General features: G+C 45.1%; 1 long non-coding RNA gene and 1 pseudogene across 2 annotated transcripts; one reads left to right on the top strand and one right to left on the bottom strand.

Annotated features, from left to right (window-relative positions):
• Positions 1-108: 108 nt before the first annotated feature.
• Positions 109-2,250, top strand: LOC144711112 (uncharacterized). Its single transcript, XR_013583470.1, has 4 exons — positions 109-597; positions 695-1,207; positions 1,687-1,850; positions 1,924-2,250. It is a non-coding gene; the product is annotated as an uncharacterized LOC144711112 (long non-coding RNA).
• Positions 2,251-2,634: 384 nt separating this feature from the next.
• LOC144710885 (uncharacterized) lies at positions 2,635-3,957 on the bottom strand (annotated as a pseudogene). Its single transcript, XR_013583434.1, has 5 exons — positions 3,945-3,957; positions 3,649-3,752; positions 3,460-3,557; positions 3,222-3,394; positions 2,635-3,072 (listed from the first exon to the last, which is right to left on the bottom strand). The product of XR_013583434.1 is annotated as an uncharacterized LOC144710885 (transcript).
• Positions 3,958-18,386: the final 14,429 nt, after the last annotated feature.

Genomic DNA, 18,386 nt, shown 5'->3' with positions numbered 1-18,386 from the left:
ATTTGTAGAAGAGGAAGGTGGATGAACGTTGGAGTGAGTTAATGTGATGCTAATGATGTCATCGTGGCTCGAGGCGGCGGCAGGCTGGACTCGAGGTGGCGAGTGGATATGCCGGCGGATCTTGGTGACGTCTGGCTTGTAGAACATTCTGGTGTCATCATGCCACATGGCGGCAAGGCGAGAACGTGGGAGGATCCAGGTGGCGGATTCTCCTTAACAATTTGAATGCTTACACTTATAGGGAGCAGACGATATATTATGCCAAGGCTGCTTCCGGGGATGTGCACCCTCCTCATCAGTTCATCAACCAATCCAATCATTCCGTCCATCTATCTAATTTCTCTATGATTTATCCATTTTCACTAGCAGGAAAAATTGAAGTGGTGATGCGCGAAGGAGAAGTCATGGCTTAAGATGTTTGTACAAGATGGCGACTGAACGGGGCAAATGATGTAGAGATTTTAGCCGGTTGAATCGTTCATGGATAGGGCTTTGTAAAGAATGGGGACTAGGGTTCCAACGACCCAGTTCATCTCTCCCGTTGCCAGTTCATTTGTCACTGGCTTGCTCGGTAATGGCAAAGAATCAACATCAATGGTGAGCCGTAGTTTCCATTTTCTTGATATTGTTAGATATTTTCCGAATAAAACAAGAAAAAACCCAGAGTTTGATTTATTCTATCATTTCTATGCAGAGCGAAATCCACTAACCATGTAGTGATTCTCTTCCCGTGAATGGCGCTGCATCGGAAGAAGATCACTCAGGCCTGGAGAATAGCTGCTATTCATCGAGACCCAATTTTCTTCCGCTAATCAACAGTGACTGAAGAACTTTTTCTTACAATCTGTCCCGTCTTCTGATCAAGAAGATGTTTTTTTTTCATCGTCCTACTGCTTAGTCTGGGCATTAACTATGATTTTTTTATTCCACCCATCCATTGTGATCCAGTATAAATTTTCCATCCACCCTGCCATTGTGATCATGTACAAATTTTCTGTCCACTCTCCCATTTTGATCAAGCAGAAGTTTTTATCTTTTTTCTCATTCTGGACAACAACTTTATTGTCCATTCCATTCTATCACTATAGTCAAGTAGATGTATTCATCGTCTTTCTGCTTCTAATTCGGGGGGATGTGTCCAAGGGGATGGAGATTCTTGCAGATATTCTTCAATCGGGAGCACGATGTCATTCTCAGTGAGATGGAGGTTGAATCTTCTTCTTTTTTGCTTCTAATTCTGCTCATTTTTTGGGAATTATGTCTTCTTTTGGCTCTTCAATTGTCTCCCGATAGTCAACTCTTCTCTTCGATTCCACTATTTTGATTAAAAACTGTTTGATTGAAATCGAACGGTCTTAACTTCATTTTTTTGCTACGAATTGCTCCAAAACCACATTTTTCAAATAAATGTTATCTCGATCTTGGTTTTTTTCTTTCTGAAGTCAGTATTTCTTCCAATATAGTCAACTCAGATGGCTCATCTCACTTTCTGATGTCAAAATCGAGGCAAATTTTATATTTTTTATGGGGTTCTTTCCTGATCTTCGGTTGCTTTTTTAAAACCTGTATTTCTTCCAAAACAGCCAATTCACACGGTTTGATTGAAATAATATAGTTTTTAAAGGCAACTGAATAATTTTTATTGAATTTCATCTTAATAATTCATTGTATTTTCCTTCCTGTAAGGTGGAAGGTCAGGCTGAGGAAGTATCTTTGACCATTTACATGTGACGGCTTTCCAATACACTCCATTGGGCTGGACAATATTGGGCTCAGCCCAGAATGTCAAGACCATTACTCAGAAGCATCTGCTGGACTACATATCAACTCATTACACCGCCCCTAGAATGGTATTTCTAATTCCTTCAATTAAAATTACTAAGACATGAAAATGTTTTTCTCAATTCAATTTTCCATCTTCAGGTCATCTCTAAGTGGTTGCTCTGAGTGACTGAATATGGGATTTTTTATAGACCACGATTGCAGCTGATGGCGGAAATGTCCGACGGCGCTTTCTAAGGGTGGAGCGAAGGAGCGATCAGCTTTCCTCTGATTTTCAAAAGTCCAAAATTCGAGATACTGATTTTCTTCCCTGCCAGGATGAGAAAGACCCTGCTTTCTCTCTCTTCTCTCTCTACCCAGTGCGAGCATTGAGAGCGGGCCCCACTAGTAATTGAAATACTTGAAACGCCTTTTTGGCGCCCCTTCGACTATAACTGCCGAGTCGGGCGGAAAGTTTCTGGGCGTTAATTGAATAATTCGATCGGAAAAAGCAAGATCGTACTGTCTCTCTCGCTCTCACTTTCAGTTGCACTCTTTCTCTCTCTTTCGCTCTCTCGAACTGTCTCTGTCTCTCCCTTTCTCTTGGTCGTGTCTCTGCCCCCATGCTCGCTCGATCTCTCTCTCTTTCTCTCTCGCATGATCTCTATCTCTCTCTCTGCACCCTCTTTCTCTCTCGCATGATCTCTATCTCTCTCTCTGCACCCTCTTTCTCTCAAGCATGATCTCTATCTCTCTTTCTCTCTCTGCACCCTCTTTCTCTCTCGCATGATCTCTCCCCCGCTCTCTCTCTCTCATGATATCTCACTCTCTTTCTTTCGTAATACGCCTAATTTTATACTCGAGGGACAGAACAAAGACTGCTGTCGGACCTGCCGATCACACGGACATAATATAGCATGCATGGTCTTCATCTGGGAAGAAAATTAATAAAATATGGTCAGGAAGATATGATATTCCGCCGTACGAAGATGTCGTCTCTCTAGGCCAGCGATAATGATGTCATCAACGACGAAGAGGTCGCTGGCAGGGGACTACGGTTGGCTCCAAGGCAACAGAACTTCCTCTATAACAAGTTTCAGGCCCAATCTCCATTATCCCTCACGCTTGCCATCAAATTAAAGGACGGCCGATTCTTCACCTTGGCCAAGTTCCTCGAGAAGGTAGTAGTGTAGGCGCCAGAAGGGAAGAACGCTTCTATTAGATCCTTCAACACCAGCTGCGGCTGTGATATGCCCCTGTCGAACCAGTCTTCCGTCGGCAAAGGGACGAGTAATATCGTTTGGCGCAGTGATCACGACGGAATAGAAATCTGGTCAGTCATCCGTCACAACGTTCCGTTTCCAGCATAGGATCTCGACGTTAGGGAAGGCGGAATGGATCGGGACGGATGACATCCTTCGGCAGCGGAGAAAAAAAGAATCACAGAATGGAAAACTCACCGGACACGTGGCCGTCGGATGTGGTTCGAACGCGCTTATCCATCCTCCAGAGGCTCTGGTTCATGAGGAAGGCGAAGCACGAATTGTCGATGACTTCGATGTTGTCGAGGAAAGTGGAAATTGTATTCCACCGGAGACCGCGCGTATGTCTGGTCGATCAGCACGGACACAGTCTGAAGCGCAAAACTAGCCGATGAGACGATGTAGAGGGCGTATGAAGAGTTGGCATGTAACTCACACAGAGAATAGCCTGAAAATTTCGTCGGGGTCGGAGACGTTGTAGCTGTTGTTGGTGATGATTTCATCGACGGTCTCCCCGCCGGCGTCTCTCACTAGCTGGCAAAGGAAAAGAAATATACGAGCGAAGCAGATCAGATTGAATACCCTTGATTAATCTCGGGAAGCGTAGTTTTGTGTCTTCTTCTACCTGTTTAACATACGGGTCGCTGATGAAAGCCCATATGCCCTGCGGAGAATATTGGAAAAAGATGATGGGTTTTAGGGAAGATGATGTTTGACGCTTGCTCGCGGCTAGGATTCATCGAAGGAGAACGAATGGAGCGGGAAGGAACCCAGTACGTTATCGGTGCTGACTTCGGAACTGTAAACGGATCAAAACAATCATTTTTGTTCCAATTCCGTCATCAGTTTCAGATTCATTTGTTTATTTTACTCTAGTACTGGGGGACAGATGATGATCCATCATCCCATTCCATCCATTACCAGCATCTGTCATCCGTTTAGTCCTGTTCCGTTCCGTCCTGAACCCTGCTCTTTTTCTCTCTCTCTCTATCTTTCTCTCTCTCCCTCTCTCTCCCTCTCTCTCTCTCTCTCATGATATCTCGCTCACGCATGATCTCTCTCTCTCTCTCTGCACTCTCTTTCTCTCTCACATGTCATTACCTTCTCTCTCGCATGATCTCTATCGCATGATCGTACGAGTTCCCCGGCGGAACGTCGATGACGTACGATTACGCGCCTTCACCAGCAACCTGATTTTGTGATACTTCAAAAAACAATTATCAGCATGGCGCATCATTCGCCGCATGGTGAGTGAAATTCGTCTTAGCGAGATCATTCTTCTCCGGATTTTAAAGATTTTTTCGATGTATATTTCAAGCATAACCAGATGCATTATGACAAATCAAAGAGAATCAGGTACCAGTTTCAATTTAAAATGGCAAAAAGAAGGCCGAATAATAGAAGTGAAGAAGGCCAAGAAACAGTAAAAGAAACTGTAATGTCTCTCTAGCTCTCCCTTTCAGTCGCGCTCTTTCTCTCTCTCCCTCGCTCTCTCGACCTGTCTCTGACTCTCCCTTTCTCTTGGTCGCGTCTTTGCCTCCTTGCTCGCTCGATCTCTCTCTGTCTCGCATAATCTCTATCTTTCTCTCTGCAGTCTCTTTCTTTCTCGCATGATCTCTGTCTCTCTCTCTCTCTGCACCCTCTTTATCTCTCGCATGATCTGTAAAAGTTATAGGGGAACCCGTTGTTCTATCGACGTCGACTAATCTGGCGCGGGAGAAGGTTCTCGGAGACCTGAGCCAAAGACAAGTCTCCGTCGATGATTGCAACGGACGATAGTGTCCACAAAAAAAGAAGTCTCCTTCGGTGAGTTCCACGGCGAAGCGCCGACAACGTATGACTACGCGCCTTCACAGCGACCTGATTTTGTGATTCGTAAAAACTTTTTATCAGTAATGTCGCATCATTCGCCCCATAGTGAGTGAAATTCGCCTCAGCGAGATCATTCTTCTCCTTCCTATTTAGATTTTTTCAATGGAATTATCTAGATTTTTGGTCAAATTTTAGTTTTATTTACCCATCCGATTTGATGAGCGATGTGACAACTCCAGTCGGCACATCGTACATGTGTTTTTCTCGGATCTGATCGATCTGTAGAATTTCTTTGGAAAAAATTCTTCTTTTTTTGCGCTTGCGTTTTTTTAAATGTTTTTTTTTGTCTGGGCTTTTAGCACAGTGGTAAGTGGCAGTCAAACGCTAAAACCGGGGCGTATATTACTGCTGAAAGAGAAGAAAAAAGAAAAAGATGAGGAATAGTGTGAGAAAAAGAAGAAGAATAGTAGTGATGAGAATAAGAAGAAGAAAAGAAGAGCAACAATAAGTTGCTGTGGCGTGAGGCTGTTGCAACGATCATCCGTTTCCAAGGTTCAAAATATCAGAACGAAATCTATGGAACTGTTCCTTTCTTCTTCGTTTCAAAGGCATCAGGGCCGTGGAAACCTATTTGATGAGCTATTTCCTGTGGGAGAGAGGTATTCTTCTGCTTCAAGAGAGAAGAGAAGAAGTAAAAGCAAAGGAATAGTGTGAGAAATAGAATCTAGATATCGGTCATAAAATAACACGATATCTTCGGCGTGTATAGATTTCGGTCAAATCTAGATTTAGGTTCGATGGAATTAAGTACGATGTTGCAACTCCAGTTGGTACATCGTTCTTGAAGAGAGATTTATATTCAAATATTGTCATATCGTCAGTATTCATAGTCGAATATGAAATGTATGGAAATCAGTATTGAATTCAAAAACTAATAACGAAATCTACAGAAATCATATTGGACTATGAAATCTAAAATAGATCAAAATTCATCAATTGGACTCAAAATCTAAACACGCTATCAACAGCTAGGAAGGCTCGGCAAGAAAGCCAATAAATCCAAAGATTAAAATTAAAGTTTTTTTAGATATATGTCAATTGGAAGTAAAGGTATTTTTTTTCTTTTTTATCAAATTAAAGTTCCATTTAAATCAGGGGACTGAATCATTTATTTTATAGTAAATTAGTAAATAAAAAATATATTTTTATTTAAAAATGAGTCATTAAGAAAAACCCCTATTTATTCCACTCACTTAAATTCCAATTAATCTGATGAATCAAATTCGACGTGTCTTTTACATACCATAAAATTTATTTATATCAGACTTGCTTTTATTAAAGTGCCAAGTATTGCTAGAAATTGAAAAAAAAAAATGCTTTAGTTTAATTAAAGGATTTTATCCTGTTCTCTACTTCAAAGGATAATTCTACAAAATATCTTATGTTTTCAAAAATGACTTAATTTACTCTTCGCTAAAGCCGTCATGATAAAGAAAATATTTAATGTATATGATTGATATGTATCCCACTCATTAAAGTAAAAAAAATAGAGATATAAATTTTGAAATGTCGAATTGAATGATAAATTTTTAATTGAAACGAGATAAAACAGATAGATAAATTGACAAAGAAAGCTTTCGAAGATGATTTCTAAAATATATCGAAAATTTGGAATTCTAAAATTTAATATGAAATCGAAAAGCTACAGTAATATAATCTGCGATTATTCTACTATTGTAAATTTAAATTCACAATCCAATTCGATTGTGAATTTAAGATCTATTCGTCAATTTGGATTCGTTTTTGTTTATTTTGTGTATTGGTATTCGATTTTCATGACTTTCATACCTTTCAAAAATGTAAAATCTAAAATTATGAATGACAAAATGCATCTATAATTCATCTGTATTCTTTAGATTTGTTTTTTCTTCTAATTCATCATATTATTGACGATATACATTTTCAAGATATGAATTTATCTGTTCTTTTAAATCGATCAGATTTCTATTGTTTACTGTGAAATTTAGATCTGATTATCTTTTCTTCAAATTAAATCTGATTTTCATCTGATTGTGAATAAAATATACATAATGAGGGTAAAAAATATATTTTTTTTATATGCCCCTCTACACTTCTACTGTGTGTGTAATAAAATATTACATCTCCACATATCTTTTCTTCAAATATTACAACTCTACTACTAATCTCTACTAATAATTATAAGAGCTCCTGTACCCTTCCAGACGCTGATTGCGCCCGCAATTGAGGGCAACCGTAGGGCCGAGCGAATTGCATACTATCGCTCGATAGGATCAGCCAACGTGAGGACACTCCTTGCAGCTACCCTCAATGTGGCAAACGTTCAACCACATTCTCTCGGAGGCATGATTGCAACATGCGTTGCGTGCCAATGAGAGATGTGGATGCAAGAATGCAAACATGGCTGCAGTCAGCGAAACCCAGTGTTCCACTTATGCTGCAAGGATAACGATGTTGCATTGTCAGCGTTTCCCAACCCGCCGGCACCGCTTCTTGCTCTGCTCAAGGGGATGACGGAGGAGGAAAAGCACTACCACAATTTTATTTGAGCCTACAATCCAGCTTTCGCTTTCACTTCCAGCGGTGCAAATTTTGACTGTTCCCTTACTGACAACCATGCCGGCATGTACACGCATTGCATCCAAGGTGACGTCTATCATCAAATCTCAAATGCTCTACTACCCCCCATTGGTCAAGCTCCTTGCTTTGCTCAAATCTACATCTACGTTATAGACTACCATATTGAACGATGAAGCTTAATCTTCCCCGATCTGCATCACAACATCCTTGAAAATATCCACCACTATGTGAGTGTGGCCAATCCCTTTGTTTGTCAGTTTCAAACGAACAGCGAAGAAGTGCTTCTCACAGCATCCACCTAAGAGTTCGAGCTATGAGTCGGCAAGCCTTCTATCCCTGGCCGTCGTTATGATCAACCCACAGGCTCTTAAGTTGGTATTCTTATGACTAGAGACAAAAACTGATGTAGGACAGCTAGGGAAAAGGACGACTGATTTGATGCAGGACAGCTAGGGAAAAGGACGAATATGGGGATGGGTAGGACAACGATGGGTGGAGGATACTGGATGGGTTTGGATGGATGGATAAAAAAGATCACAGAATTCCACGCGATTGAATTCGGAACTTAAAAGCGATCAAATACTGGTGGTGTAGTCCCGTTCCTCGTCGAGGGCGGGAGTACTATCTACAATCACCGCAACGACGCCGAAGCACCAAATCCAATACTCGAATTCACGTCACGAGGGAAACTCATTATAGAGAGAATTTTAGGGAGTTCCAAAGCAAATCAAATCTGTTGGCGATGGAGAATTCTCGTGGAACACTAGACGAAGAACACATCGACACCAAAGAGTTTAGGCGTACCTCGGCACTATAGTGCGTGAAGAGGTTATGGGGACTTATGATCGTGACGAGACTAGGCAATTCTGGGCGTTGAATGGCCCACTAGATGAGAGGGTCTAGGTGTTCCGGGTGTTCTACGGCGCTGGCAGAAAGCGTGATGGATGAGTACGGACACGGACAGGGCTGGCGTGCGCGGGCACGGGTGTGGATCGTGTGCCTCGGGGGGGCCCTAGGAAGGCGGGCTTGGGGAGGCCAGCAGGGTGCGACCTTGGGCGGCTCTAGGTGGCAGCCTGGGGTGGCTTGGGGTGGCAGCCTTGGACGGCCAAGGGCGGATTGCCTTGGGCAGCCTGGGGTGGCGGCCTGGGGCGGCAACCTTCGGCAGCCTGGGGCAGCGGCCATGGGCGGCCTGGGCGGCGGCCTTGGGTGGACCTGGGTAGCAGCCTTGGGCGGCCTGGGGTGGCAGCCTTGGGCGGCCTAGGGCAGACTGCCTCGAGCAGCTTGGGGTGGCGACCTTGGGCAGTCTAGGGCGGCGCCCTTGGGCGGCAGCCTTGGGTGGCCTAGGGCGGTCTGTCTTTGGAAGCCTAGGCGGCGACCTAGGGCGGCCTGGGGTGGCGGCCTTTGGCGGCTCTAGGCAGTAGAGAGAGAACGAGAGAAGAGAGACAAGAGGGAAGGAGAGAAAGAGAGAGATGGAAAGGGGGAAAGAGGAAGGGGAGGAAGGTGGCCGGCGACGAGAGGCATCGACGGCGGCGGAGGCGGGGGCGGTAGGGTTGGAGAAGGTATAGGGGAGGCTGGGCAGTCCTCCAAGAAAAGTTAAAAACAAACTCAATTCTTGAATAATGACTTCCTAACTGTTTCTTGAGACAATGGCCTATACCTATAGGCCTTGGAGGAAAGAGAAAATACAAGTTTCTAAAAATTAAAGATGAGAATACAAGGTAGAATGTCACGTCAAGGGGCAGTTATTGATGTGCCTTTGGCGACGTATCATGATGCGTGAAGGGGCGTGCGTGCATGGAGACGTGCGTGACACTGGCTCGTTGACTTGATCTGGTGACGATGGTGGCATGTCTTTAGTGGTCGTGTTGACTTCAGATGACGGTGGTGACAGGTCCGGTCTGAATGTGTTGACGTCGTCGCCACCAATACCCCGGGGTGCAAAGAACTCCACTTTGTGGAGTAAGCGTTAGAAGACTCCAGCGGGGTTAGCAAGTCGGGGTGCAGGCAAGCCAGATCCTCTTCTGTGATCCACATGTCGTCCGTCGATGCTTTGCCCTGCCAACAAACAAGAAACTTCCGCACCATTCTACCTTTGGTGAAGATGATTACTTCGTCTAGTATAGCCTCAATGTTCTCTTGCCAATCAGAAGGTAGTGAGGGGGGAGTGGACAAGTCAAACTCACTCACTAAGAAGTCCGAGAGCAAAAAAGGGTCATTAGATGAAAGAAGAGAGTATGTCGACGGCATAGGCATTTTCCCCTACTTGTTTGAGGATTGGGAATGGCCCGGCACTACGAGCATGAAGTGTAGTAGCCTACTTAGAAGAGAATCTCTCCAGCCTAATTCTCACCATCACCATGTCACCTTCTTTAAATTCGCGAAAACGATGGTGTAAATCTGCGGTCTGTTTATATGAGGTGTTGCTATGTATGATGCGTGTATGAATTTTTTCATGCAGACTTCTAATATGACTAGGGAACTCATGACCATCATCTGAGACTCTAGCATGCGGTAACATGGGTATAAGGTCGGTGGGTTTACGGGGTGGATGACCATGTACAATCTCCAATGGACTCATGCCAGTGGTACGGTTGACCGACGCGTTGTAGGCAAACTTGGCACGTTGAATGACAGAATCCCAAGACTTAAGGTTGTCCCCAAAAACCGATCGTAATAGATTGCCAAGGCTTCTATTAACGACCTTAGTCTGTCCATCAGTTTGGGGATGAAAAGCCGTGGAGAATTTAAGCTTTGTTCCCAATAGATTGCATAGGGTTTTCCAAAAATAGCTAGTGAACTTGACATCTCTGTCCGATACTATGCTTTTTGGAAGCCCATAGAGACGGACAACTTCATTGAAATAAAGATGAGCGACATGAGAGGTATTGGAAGTTTTAAAACAAGGAATGAAATGGGCCATCTTTGAAAAATGATCTACAACCACCATGATAGAATCATAACGTTTATTCATTCTCGGAAGCCCTAACACAAAGTCAATGCTCACATCATCCCAAGGTTTCTGAGTGACCGGTAGAAGGGTACATAGGCCAGTGTTCTGTTTAATCTGCTTGGCGAGAGCACATACACGATATTAGCTATGTCTCGCTTGAGGGATGGACAAAAGAACCTATGCTCTACCAAAGTGATAGTTTTATCTCTCCCAAAATAACCACTAAGGCCTCCGGCATGCGTTTCTCGTACAAGAAAATCCCTAAGGGAAGACTATAGAACGCATAGGCGGTCATAAAATAAAAATCCATTCTCTAAGATATAATCTTGGGTTTCAAGATTCGGGTAATTGTCTATGGTCTAGAGAATTGGAGCAAAGTCCGGGCAATCGAGATATAGATCCTTCATCTGTTCAAATCCGATAACTTCTACCTCCATTATGTTCAAGAGGTGGATACGTCTACTAAGGGCATCAACCACTCGGTTTTTGACTCCCCTCTTATGTTTAAGGACAAAAGTATATGACTGGATGAATTTGACCCATTTAACATGTCTATAATTTAATTTATGTTGAGAATGGAGATACTTCAAAGCGTCATGATTGGAGTAGAGGACGAATTCTTTAGAGAGTAAGTAATGATGCCACTGACGTAAAGATTGGACGATAGCATAAAACTCTTTGTCATAGGTGGAGTATTTGAGTTTGGCATCGTTCAACTTCTCACTAAAGAATGCTATTGGGGATTTTCCTGACTCAAGACTCCACCAATTCCTAGTCCCGATGCATCACAAGCGACCTCAAACACTTTATTAAAATCGGGTAAACGGGGGATGGGAGCTTGTGTCATCTTAAGCTTAATATCATCAAAGGATTCTTGTGCCAAATCAGTCCATTCGAAATGATTTCCCTTTAAACACTCGGTCATGGGTGCCATTATAGTTCTAAAATTTGAGATGAATCGCCTGTATAAAGTGGCTAGGCCATGGAAGCAACGAACATCGTGGACGTTCCTAGGAGTCGGCCATTGTGTAATGGCATTTATTTTGGCCGGATCGATAGAAACTCCTTGTGCTTACAGGATAAAACCTAGGAAAGAGACATGATCGACAAGAAATGAACACTTTTTGGGATGTGCATATAACTGTTTGTTTTTCAGGACCTCACATACTAGATGTAGGTGATGGATATTATCGGGTTTGGATTTGTTGTAAATAAGAATATCGAAAAAATAAACTACGACAAAGCTTCCTATGAGTGGCCTAAGAATGTGGTTCATCAACTGCTGGAAAGTACTGGGTGCGCTTGATAAACCAAAGGGCATGACTTTCCATTCATATAATCCATCCTTGATTTTGAAGGCAGTTTTCCACTCATCTCCCGGACGGATACGGACTTGGTGATAACCACTTTTAAGATCAATTATGGAGAAAATCCTTGAACCAGCCATCATACCAAACAAATCATCAATGCGAGGAATGGGAAACCTATATTTGACGGTAATCTTATTGATGGCTCTACTATCAATGCACATGCGCCAACTCCCGTCCTTTTTGGGAGCTAGTAGTGCAGGGACGACGCATGGGCTGAGGCTCTCTTGAATGAATTCCTTGTCCAAGAGCTCTTGGACTTTGCGCTGAAGTTCCTTGTACTGTGTGGGATCCATATGATAATGGAGGATCTGAGAAGGAAATCAATGGCATGCTGGATTTGGCGCATAGGAGGTAATTCATTGGGCAAATCCTCAGGGAAGACGCTCTCAAATTCAGCTAGTAATTTAGAAACCTCCGGTGGTGGTGATGTGGAATCCTCAGAGGAATGATCGGGAATCATGGCGAAGCAAATGGACATTTCACTATCTATCTCATTTTTTAAGTTGGCGACCGCTAATAATACATAGACCTAAGGAAGGAGATTTTGGTGAGGACCTCTACGAGATATGAGTGTAGGGATGCCATGTAATCTTCTTGCCCTAAGAGATGAACGAGCAAATATTTATCCGAGCACAGAGGTGTACATCATTATCCTACAACCAAGGGCGGCCGAGGATAAAACATCACACCATATCTCTTCTTCGTATGATTGAACCTTCAAAGCAAGATGACATTGGTTCTTCACGGGGATTGAGGTAGCATCGATCGAAGATACAAAATATGGGTGAGGATGATCAATCAAAGGTAATCCCAAACGTGAAGTCATGACATCAGAGACGGCATTGATACAACTATCGTTGTCTATGATCGTCTTGCACATCTTATCACCAATCTTAAAATATGTGTAAAATATGGATGTCCTCAATGCGGTATTATCGGTGGAGAGTTGGGTAAGAGTGCATCGAACTACTCCCCTAATAGATGTGGATGGATCATGACGAAGGAGGGACGGTGGGCAGTTAGTGATACCAATGAAGCCCACCAAATCTTCGTCGTTCACGAATTTGTCTTCGATGTAACTATCTCCTATATACTCTTCATCATCGACAGGCTGATCATCTATGATGGGGACGTTATTGGAGGGCTCCTGACCTATATGTAGGGCTCGTGACGGGCATTGGAAAGCTCTATGACCACTTCCCTAGCATTTAAAGCAAGTCAAGCTAGGGGGACCGATTTGTGTGGGATTGGGTTGAGGGGCTCTAGCGGTGGAATCGAGGGAAGACAATATACAGGCGTTTGGCATAGCGGAGGACGGTGTTAGAGCTGAAGGACGGTGATCGGTGGGAGTGAAAATGGGAGTGGGAGCTGGTGGTGGTGCCAGGAGAGCTAACGGGGCATTGCACTGGGCCACACGGTTGGAATATGCAGAATTGGATGAGTGAGACCAATCGGTAAGAGCAGGGCGATTATAGAAGGGAGTATGGTATATGTTTTGACAGAGCTCTAGGTCTTCTACGACTTGATAAGCCTGCTCTAGGGTAGTCGCCTTGCAGACAAGTAACTCTGTCTCCAAATAGGGATTAAGACCGATTCGAAATCCGTTAATAACAACTCGGGGGTTGTCCTTAACTCGGCACCTCATGTAGAATTCTTCGAATTGAGTAATATATTCGGAGACGGGACATCTACCCTTCTATAGTTTATGCCACTGAACAAGAAGGTTATCTAAATAAGCCAAGGGAACATACTTCTCACGTAGTTTTTCCTTCATCTGTGGCCAAGTATCTATGGGTGCCTCTCATCAATTGTAAATCGAAAATTCAAGGTTTTCTCAAAAGATTTTTGCTTGTCCTCCTAATCTCATCTCGGCGCATTGGACTTTCTGCCACTCTAGCATATTATACCATTTAAAATAGCTATTCAACTTAGATTCCCAATCAAGCTACTCTTTAGGGTCCCTAGATCCCTCATAGTACGGAACATCAACTTTGACACTACGTTGGATTTGTTGCCATTGATTGTCGTGATCCGCACGGCGGTGATCGTGAGGGGGCACCACATCCTTGGGTGGATAAGGATCGTTCCTGTCTGGACGATTCCTGTTCCATCCTCGGTGTCTATCGTCAGGGGGATAGGGATCATTCCGAGGGGGATGATTCCTATCACGCTCTAGGATCCTCTCCTCCGGTAGATGATAATCGTCTCGTGGTGGACGATTTCCATCGTGTGCCGTGTCTCTATCCACAGGTAGATAGGGATCGTTCCGCGGTAAACGATTCCTATCTTGGCCTGGGGTTCTAGGCTCAGGCGGATAGTAATCGTCTCGACAATTCCTATCACAGACTAGAGTGCGAGCATCCAGAGGAATCAGATCGTCTTGTTTGGGAAGATTCTGATTTTGACTCCCGGATCTATTCTTGGGTCGTATAGGATCATCAAAGTCTTGATGATTCCTATCAAGATCTGGGTTCAGGCAGGTAGTGGTCTTCGCGATCATGATGATTTTGAGCACGACCTCGATTCTCGAGTTGGTAAGTATGTTCACTAACTGCATCGATCGAACTGGTTCGACTATTCTCCATGTTGGTAATTCATGTATTCACATCACGAAAACCGTTCTGGATAGCGTCTAACACGCGATCAATGTCCCCATGTGAGGAGGTTGGTGGAACAGATGAGGAAAACTCGTGGACGGGGAAGGACACCTCAGAACCATCTTGGGGTGAGTCTGTTATTGGAGCGGAGACTCATTTACCTGAACGCACATGCATGCAATGGGAGTGATGAATGAAGACGTCTATGATGGCGGAAATGACTCGGCTGACACACGTTAGGCTCTGATACCAATTTGATGCAGGACAGCTAGCGAAAAGGATGACTGATTTGATACAAGACAGCTAGCGAAAAGGATGACTATGGGGATGGGTAGGACAACGACGGGTGGAGGATACTGGACGGGTTTGGATGGATGCATAAAACAGACCACAGAACTTAAATACTTAAAACTGATGGATGGATGGATAATTCCACGCGATCGAATTCAGAACTTAAAACTGATGAAATACTGGTGGTGCAGTCCCGTTCCTCGTCGAGGGCGGGAGTACTGTCTTCAACCACCGCGACGATGCCGAAGCACCAAATCCAATACTCGAATTCACGTCACGAGGGAAACTCACGATAGAGAGAATTTTAGGGAGTTCCAAATAAAATCAAATATGTTGGCGATGGAGAATTCTCGTGGAACACTAGACGAAGAACATGTCAACACCAAAGACTTTAGGCGTACCTCGGCACTGTAGTGCATGAAGAGGTTGTGGGGAGTTATGATCGTGACGAGACTAGGAGATTCCGGGCGTTGAATGGCCCACTAGATGAGAGGGTCTGGGTGTTCCAGGTGTTGTACGGCCCTGGCAGAAAGCATGACGGATGAGTACGGACACGGACAGGGCTGGCGTGCGTGGGCACGGGTGTGGATCATGTGCCTTGGGCGGTCCCTAGGAGGGCGGGCTTGGGGAGGCCAACAGGGTGCGGCCTTGGGCGGCCCTAGGTGGCAGCCTTGGGTGGCCTGGGGTGGCAGCCTTGGACGGCCAAGGGAGGATTGCCTTGGGCAGCCTGGGGTGGCAGCCTAGGGCAGCAACCTTCGGTAGGCTGGGGCGGCGGCCTTGGGCAGCATCCTTGGGCGGCCTGGGGCGGACTACCATTGGCAGCGTGGGGTGGCGGCCTTAGGCGGTCTAGGGCGGCAGCCTTGGGCGGCCTAGGGCGAGCTGTCTTTGGCGACCTGGGCCGGCCACCTAGGGCGGCTTGGGGCGACGGCCTTTGGGCAGCTCTAGGCGGCATGCTTGGGTGGCCTAGGGCGGTGGCCTTGGGTGGCCTGGAGCGGCCTAGGGCGGGCTGTCTTCGGCGGCTTGGGGCGGGCTATCTAGGGCGGCCTAGGGCGGGCTACCTAGGGCAGCCTTGGGCGGCCTAGGGCAGGTTGTCTTCGGTGGCCTGGGCCAGGGACCTAGGGCGGCGACCTAGGGCGGCGGCGTTGGGCGGCCCTTGGCAGCAGAGAGAGAACGAGAGAAGAGAGACAAGAGGGAAGGAGAGGAAGAGAGATTGAGAGGGGGAAAGAGGATGGGGAGGAAGGCGGCGGGCAACGCTAGGCGCCGACGGCGGTCGAGGCGGCGGCGGTAGTGTTGGAGAAGGGATAGGGGAGGCTGGGTAGTCCTCCAAGGAGAGTTAAAAATAAACTCAATTCTTGAATAATGACTCCCTAACTATTTCTTGAGATAATGGCCTATACATATAGGCCTTGGAGGAAAGAGAAAATACAAGTTACTAAAAATTCAAGATGAGGGACGTGGTTCGTGTCACGTCAAGGGGCAGTTGTTGATCTGCTTTCGGCGACATGTCATGATGCGTGAAGGGGAGTGCGTGCATGGAGATGTGCGTGACGTGGCTCGCTGACTTGATCCGGTGATGATGGCAGCAAATGTTTGGCGGTCGTGTTGACTTCAGATGACGGTGGTGACAGGTCTGGTGTCAATGTGTTGACGTCATCGTCAGTAGAAACAAAGGAGATGGATGGCGCAACATTGTTCTTTAAAAGCGTAGTGGGGCCCTGTAGTCCATGAAATAACTCGATGGGAATTATGATCCACTCTACTTTGTGCTGCTCTTGCGGTATGGTAGTCTAGGGTGGAGCCTGCAACTAAAGGAAAGAAGCAAGGTGACGATAAACCAGTTTTATGACTACCACTTAATGGTTCGAGACTCATCAAGTGTGCTTCATCTTTTTGGCTGGCCATTTCAAGAATATGTTGTGGATGCTTACGCCAAGGTTGAAGAATCTCGCTTGCACTATGTTCGTTGCAACCAGGCGACACTGCGTGCAAGCCTCTACCAAGGGTTGATTGATCAAGTTGCCGCCGACGATGTTGCCACGCCCGTAGGGAAGATGATCATTCTTCCCCCTTGCTTCTCCAACGGCCCACGCTACATACAACGGATGTACGAGGATTCCATGGCCATCGTACGAAAGATGGGAAAGCCAAATTTATTCATCATGATGACTTGCAACCCAAAATGGCTCAACATCACGGAACTCTACTACCTGGCCAGAAGTCAAAAGACCAATTTGACCTCTATTGTCGTGTTTCCGATTGAAACTAAAAGAGCTCTTCCATTTGATCATTGACAAGGAAATATTCGGCAAAGTAAAAGGTTGTGTGTACGTTGTCGAGTTTTAGAAGCGCGGTCTCCCACATGCACACATGGTCTAGATACTAGCCGATCTGTATAACCCAAAGGCTCTTGAAGACATCGACAAGATTGTGTGTGCTGAGTTACCAGATCCCAACGACAAGGAGTTATTTGATTGTGTGGCACCACATATGATTCATGACCCTTGTGGTTCTACAAACCCAAAATGCTCGTGTATGAAGGACAGAAAGTGCTCCAAGAAGTTCCCCAAGGAGTTCATCAGCTCAGCAAAAGTAAACAACAATGGTTACCGTCAATAATAGCACCACAATAATGGCTACATCGTCTAGAAGGGTTTGCATCTCATCGACAACCGCTGGGTTGTTCTGTACAACAAGTATTTGTGCAAGGTGTTAAACTGCCACATCAATATGGAAATTAGCTCTTCCATCTAGTCGGCGAAGTACTAGTACAAGTATGTCTACAAGGACCATGATCGCATTCACACCATGAAGCCCAATAGTATCTCGATGCCTGATACATATCTGCATCAGAGTCTTTTAGACAGATTTGTGAATGCAGCATGTAGAAGATGTATCCCATTGTGTGCGCTCTCCAAGTTCACGACAAGAATATGCAATCCGTGGTGTATGTTAAAGGCAAAGCGGTCAGTGAAATCATGGACAGGTCGGCACGATGCCCCTCATAGAGTGGATGTTGTACAACAGGGAGCATCAGGAAGATGAAGTAGCCAAGAGGATGTTGTATTGTGACTTCACATCTTATTACACGTGGAACCGTTCCACTCGATGTTGGTCTCGACCTCAGCGACTACAGTGTATCGGAAGGGTGCACTTTGTGTGCCCTCGCGACAGTACGCGATACTATCTCCGGTTGATGCTTCATCACGTTCGAGGAGCAACATGTTACAAAGATTTGCACATCATTCATGTTGTTGTCTACCACACGTAACAAAGAGCTACTCATGCACGTGGCCTGATCCACTCTGGTGTAGAGTTCGACAATGATATCGCATTGGTAGCTGATGTTGCTTATCTCTGTCAAGTTCGCGAGCTCTTCGCGATAATGCTACTCTACTATGAAATCTCCCAACCAGACGTGATTATGAAGAAATACCTTGACGCCATGTCGGTGGACATCCATTTCATGAATGGCGCTTTTTTGCAATTGACTAACTGGATACGGCAAGAAGTGTTGAGCGCGCTCAAGTCAATCCTCTACCACAATGGATCTTCACTCGCAGCATTCCTTGGGTTGCCCCAAGGCGTTGACTCCAACTAACAGATACATAATGTAGACCAAGTCAAGGAAACAACATCCTATAAGCTATCCTCGCGGCAGAACACCTACAAGGCTTGCTGAACGTAGAACAAACGACAATTGTATGATGCACTATTTGAAGCAATG

This window comes from Wolffia australiana, chromosome 13 (genome assembly GCF_029677425.1).
Source record: "Wolffia australiana isolate 7733 chromosome 13, ASM2967742v1".
Classification (NCBI taxonomy): domain Eukaryota; kingdom Viridiplantae; phylum Streptophyta; class Magnoliopsida; order Alismatales; family Araceae; genus Wolffia; species Wolffia australiana.
The sequence above is the reverse complement of the archived record's forward strand: the minus strand, read 5'-3'. Positions and strand labels throughout refer to the sequence as shown.